Below are 6,410 nucleotides of genomic sequence, written 5' to 3'. Positions count from 1 at the left end.
AAACTTTTGTTTGCTATATGACTAAGTATTTTCTTTCTTTCTTTTTTTTTTTTGGTTTTTCAAGGTAGGGTCTCACTCTGGGTCATCAGGCTAACCTGGAATTCACTATGGAGTCTCAGGGTGGCCTCGAACTCATGGTGATCCTCCTACCTCTGCCTCCCGAGTGCTGGGATTAAAGGTGTGTGCAACCACACCTGGCAAAGTATACTTCTTGTATGTGTTATGTGTGTGATAAGAATGCATATATATGTGTGTGGTGCAAATGTGAGTGCAGGTATATGGGCACATGTATGAGCATGCATGTATATACACATGTGAGAAACCCAGAAGTCATCATCAGGTGTCTTCCTCAATTGCTCTTTATTCATTAATATAGCATTTTTCACTAAATCTGCTGATGACCAGTTCAGCTAAACTAGCTAACCAGTAAGTTCCAGGAATTTCTTATCTCTCTGCCTCCTCAACACTAGGGTTGTAGGCATGTGCCACCACACCCAGTTTTTGTAATGTGGGCCAGGAATAAAACATGGCCTCTGGTGTTTATGAGGCAAGTACTTTGCCTTCTGAGCCATCTCCCCATCCTTTTATTTAAGAGCTCAGTTTTTTTTTTTAATCTAACACAGAGGTGATGGGCTACATGATACTTCAAAGCTGTATTATTCTATGCATTTAAGTATGATATTAAGTATTATTTGTCTCTGATCATCATTTGAGCCTAATCAAATTATTCCTTGACTATGAGTCATATCAAAACAAAAGCAGGCACGGCTGTGGCTGGAGGCCACCCTGCCCCCGATTCCTTTCATGCTGTTGCTTTGCTTGTAAGGTGGTTGTGGCCACCGTGCCTGGGGGGAGGAGGCTGTGGCAGCCAGTGATGCCTGGGAAACTCCTCTGGAGGGACATCATGGAGCTGGAGGCACCCTTGGAAGAGTCCGAGAGCCAAAGAAACAACAGGCAAAAGAGCTTTATGGATATTGGAATTTCAGTTAAGGGATTATGGACCTGTACCTCCCTTTATAGGGTTGTTATGAAGATTTAAACAAGATAAGCCAAAAACATTACACAATACTGGAGAGAGAGAAGGAAGTCAAGGCACCATTGTGAATCAGATGAGAAAACAGAAACAAGAGAAAATGGCGTTGCAGATGACATGGGTTCTCCCAAGCCCAAAAAGCTAAAGTGAAAGAGAAACTAAATGGAGATACTGAAGAAAGATTTAGACTTTCAGATGAGTTCTCCACATGTCACAAGTCACGAAGAAAAGATGTACCCAATGGAGACATTGATGAATATTAAAAGAAATCCAAGAGAGTGTCTTCCTCAGAAAGTATTACACAAAAATCAAGTGATGATAAACTAGGGGAGCTTCTAACACGTGAACAAAAAGAAGGAGCCTTCTCCACCATCCCCATTTCTGAAGAGACTATAAAGCTTCTGAAAGGTTGAGGGGTAACCCATCTCTTTCCTATTCAAGTTAAAACCTTTGGTCCTGTATATGAAGGAAAAGATTTAATTGCTCAAGCACGGGCAGGAACAGAGAAGACATTTTCTTTTGCCATACTCTTGATTGAAAGGCTCCAAAGAAGTCAAGAAACACTTAAGAAAAGCCGCTCACCAAAGGTACTTGTTTTGGCTCCAACGAGGAAATTGGCAAACCAAGTAGCCAACGATTTCAAAAATATAACTAGAAAACTCAGCGTGGCTTGTTTTTATGATGGAACAGCCTACCAAAACCAAATTAATCTTATTTGAAATGGCATTGACATCTTGGTTGGGACCCCTGGTCATATCAAAGACTATCTACAAAGAAGCCATTTGGATCTTTCTATGCTATGCCATGTTGTTCTCGATGAAGTGGATCAAATGTTAGATTTAAGTTTTGCTGAACAAGTTGAAGATATTATCCACAAATCCTACAAAACTGATTCTGAAGACAATCCTCAGACTTTACTTGTTTCTGCCACTTGTCCGCAGTGGGTATACAAAGTTGCAAAAAATACCTGAAATCCAGATATGAACAGGTTGACCTTGTCAGAAAAATGACTCAAAAGGCTGCAACCACTGTGGAACATCTGGCCATCCAGTGCCATTGGTCTCAGAGGCTAGCAGTGATTGGAGATGTCCTTCAAGTGTACAGTGGATCTGTGAAACCAAGAAGAATGTGACTGAAATGGCCATGAACCCGCACATAAAGCAGAATACCCAGTGTTTGCATGGGGACGTTGCACAGTCACAAAGAGAAATCACCCTGAAAGGCTTCAGAGAAGGTAGTTTTAAAGTTTTGGTGGCAACCAACGTGGCTGCCCATGGTTTGAACATTCCTGAGTATTGCAGTCTGGTTCACATTGCTGGTAGAAAGCACCCAACCAAGAGCAGCTTCTGGGAAAAAGAGTTTTATTTTGGCTTACAGGCTCGAGGGGAAGCTCCAGGATGGCAGGGGAAATCGATGGCATGAGCAGAAGGTGGACATCACCCCCTGGCCAACATAAGATGGACCACAGCAACAGAAGGGGGTGCCAAACACTGGCATGGGGAAACTGGCTATAAAGTCCTTAAGCCCGCCCCCAACAATACACTCTCTCCAGGAGGCATTAATTCCCAAATATCCATCAGCTGGGAGCTAGCATTCACAACACCTAAGTTTATGGGGGACACCTGAATCAAACCACCACACTGAGGTTGACCTGGTGATTCAGAGCTCTCCTCCACAAGATGTTGAGTCCTACATCCATCGTTCTGGACACACAGGTAGAGTTGGATGAACCGGGATTTGCATATGTTTTTATCAGCTAAGAGAAAGAGGACAACTGAGATATGTGGAACAAAAAGCAGGAATTACTTTTAAATGTGTAGGTGCTCCCTCTACAACAGATTTAGTTAAATCTAAAAGCATGGATGCCATCAGGTCTCTGGCTTCTGTTTCTTATGTTGCTGTTGATTTTTTTCTGACCATCAGCTCAGAGACTGATAGAGGAGAAAGGGGAAGTGGATGCTTTGGCTGCAGCATTGGCCCACATTTCTGGTGCATTAAGCTTTGAACCATGGTCTTTGATCACTTCTGATAAGGGATTTGTGACCATGACTCTGGAAAGCCCAGAAGAAATACAGGATGTCAGCTGTGCGTGGAAAGAAATTAACAGAAAACTGAGTAGTAATGCTGTGTCTCACATAACCAGAATGTGCCTCCTGAAAGGAAATATGTGTGTTTGCTTTGATGTTCCCACAACTGAGTCGGAAAGGTTACAGGCAGAATGGCATGATTCAGACTGGATACTCTCAGTACCAGCCAAATTGCCTGAAATTGAAGAATATTATGATGGGAACACATCTGCTAATTCCTGACAAAGGAGTGGCTGGTCAAGTGGCAGGTCAGGCCGCTTGGGCCGATCTGGTGGTCTATCTGGTGGCCAATCTGGTAGACAAAGTCGGCAGGGGAGCCGGTCAGGAAGCCTGCAAGATGGTAGAAGAAGAAGTGCCAACAGAAACCAACCAAGAAGTGGGGGCCACAAGCGGAGTTTTGACTAAGCATTCGATCGTTACATACCAGTGTGAGCTTGCCCATTTCTGCCTAATCATGTACATTATCCACCATAAACTGGTCACCACAGTTGAAGTATGTGTCTGTAATTTGCAAGGAAGTTGGTTGTATTTTTTTTAAAAAGTATTTCCAAGAATGGTTGTAAACAAATCTACTTATTCATCTATACCTTTGAATAATACAGCCACTCCAGATACCTAAAAAACTTGCCAAGAGGCATTGGTTAAAAGGATAATACAATGGAATGGAAAACAGAGGGACACCTTCTTTCATGGCAGAGGTATGGAGTGGAAGAAGGCTGGAGTTCAAGCATGATAGATTCTCAAGAGATCAAGAAAAGCTGTTCCTGAATGGGGTGTGAGTCACTCATGCACAGACCCTGGGTGGCTCAGAAATCCTGTCTGTAGCCTGCTCTGTATTTAGCTCTCAGTTCTACAAGCTTATTTACATAGTGGCTACTGAAAGCTTCCAGGTGTGGAGTCCCAAAACCACAGCTATATTTATGTGATGTGCTACTAATCCCTGATTCTAGCTCTTCAAGTATGCAGAAGCAATTCATCTCTTTAGACAAGTCCCTGCAAATCTCTCTGTGTCAAAGGATTTAGTTCACTGATTGTTAGCCATGAGCTACTTCACAAAACAACTCACAGAGGAATAGAGCCTTCTGCTTTGCCTTTGGCGAGGAGCTTGTTATACTAGATAACTTTTTCATTAATGTATTCCATTTAACTCAGCTTGAGAGAGAGAAGCTAGAAACATAGTAGTGAGCCTTCCTTAATTCTATGCTTTTTTTCCCCCCATACTGCATCTTCTGAGGCAAATTTAAAAAGATGAATAAATGTTACTTTCTACCCTGAATCCTAGGGCCATATAACATAAAAATAGACTGGGTATTCACAGAGGCAGTGATGTTTCATGGCTAAGGAACCAATGAAATATGAAAGTCAAGGTTTCATAACTGAAAATGGTACCAAACCCACATCAGCCTTGTTTCACACGTTATTTGGTAACATGGAACTTTTTACTTTTGTTCTTGTAGCACTTGGCAATGACTGCCTTTCATTTCAATAAAAGAAATTACCATGCAGAAACAAGAATGTTGATTAAGGGGGCACAAAGACATATGTCCAAGCATATTTTTAAAAACTTAATGGAAGCATTATGGTACTGTCTCCTAAATGAAGAACTATGAGGTGAATATTGTCTCTGATGAAAGCAATAAGGACAATTGCAGTTATCAACCATTCTAAACAATAAGGTACAATAATGTAATTCACATTGCCGTTTAGTTGAAAGATGGAGTTTATACAAAAAATAAAATCAAAGTTCTAATAACTCTGGCAAGAAAGTCTTAGTCAGTTTGGAGGTTTTCTTTCTTTTCTTTCTTTCTTTTTTTTTTGGAGTGTCTGTATGCATTGTGTATGCGTTTCCATGTACATAGATGCGTGCAAGTATATATGTGTGCAGGGGCCAGAGGATAACCTCAGATAACCTCTCAAGTACCATCAGTCTTTTTGTTTGTTTATTTTGTTTTGTTCACACAGGGTATCTCATTTGGCCTGGAGCTTGTCAACTAGGCTAGACTAACTGACCAGAGAGCTTCAAAGATCCTTCTGTCTCAACCTCCTCAACACTGAAATTACAAGTGCATGCCACCACACTTCTCATTTTTAACTGGGTTCTGGGGATGGAACTCAAGTTCACATGCTTGCAAAGGAAGCACTTTACTAACTGAGCCATCTCCCCAGCCCCCATCTTGTGAGTTTATTAAATAAAATGTGCATCTAAGAGTTCTTTCTTCCCTGTGCAGCCTTCCATTGGCACTAGTGGCTCTCATGTCCCCTTGGGCTTCTTTTCCAAGACGACTTTGTGCTTCTTGCAGGTGACACTGACAGCAGTGTCAGCACAGTAAGATTTATAGTACTTCCAGCCCCTTGACTCATGAACCAGGAACTTACACTGCCCAGCATGGGGCTGCATGTGCTTGTTTACCACACCAGTGTTTCTTGTCCAGATCTAGCCCTCCAATTGTGTTTATACCCTATTATCATTGCCTGTGGATTTCCTCCAGTTACACTTCAGTGTGATACACCAGTGTGACAGGCATAGGACAAGACCATTGGTTTTGTGTTTCTGACAAATGCTAAGGATGACCATGGTGCTGAGTTTGGGATGGCCATTACCTCACAGGCATAGCCTAGGAAGAGAGCCAAAGTCAAGTCCTTCAACAGAAACTATCTCTCCAAATGAATAATGCCCCAAATTCAAAACTCTACAAGCAAGTGGCCTTGTATGAAGGATATTTATATGGCACCTATAAAAACATGGTCCTAATTATACTATGAAAGTGTATATTTGATTTGATAAAACTTTCTTGGGCTGGAGAGATGGCTTAGCGGTTAAGCGCTTGCCTGTGAAGCCTAAGGACCCCGGTTCGAGGCTCGGTTCCCCAGGTCCCATGTTAGCCAGATGCACAAGGGGGTGCACGCATCTGGAGTTCGTTTGCAGAGGCTGGAAGCCCTGGCGCGCCCATTCTCTCTCCCTCCCTCTATCTGTCTTTCTCTCTGTGTCTGTCGCTCTCAAATAAATAAATAAATAAAATAAATAAAAATAAAAATTTCTTATATGCTGTGGCTATAATATGCAACCTTTACCTGACTATTTCAGAAATTAACTGTACAGCTTATTCCTCCATAAAATGTGCAGGACAGCCTCATTGCATCTCTGGCTATGACCTTATGTCTACGACTATGCACAGGTCTTCCTGTAACACTAGAGATATTTCCCTTTAGGAGTATGCTGAACTCATCTCCAAACTGAACAATGTCACTTTGTACCTGTTAACATCTCTGTGTAATTTAATTAAAGACAG

At 41.9% G+C, this 6,410-nt stretch overlaps 1 pseudogene; it reads left to right on the top strand.

The window, feature by feature from the left end:
- Positions 1 to 874: 874 nt before the first annotated feature.
- Positions 875 to 3,588, top strand: LOC101597068 (annotated as a pseudogene).
- Positions 3,589 to 6,410: the final 2,822 nt, after the last annotated feature.

Source organism: Jaculus jaculus, chromosome 9, assembly GCF_020740685.1.
Source record: "Jaculus jaculus isolate mJacJac1 chromosome 9, mJacJac1.mat.Y.cur, whole genome shotgun sequence".
Taxonomy (NCBI): Eukaryota; Metazoa; Chordata; class Mammalia; order Rodentia; family Dipodidae; genus Jaculus; species Jaculus jaculus.
This window is presented reverse-complemented; position numbering and strand designations above follow the sequence as displayed.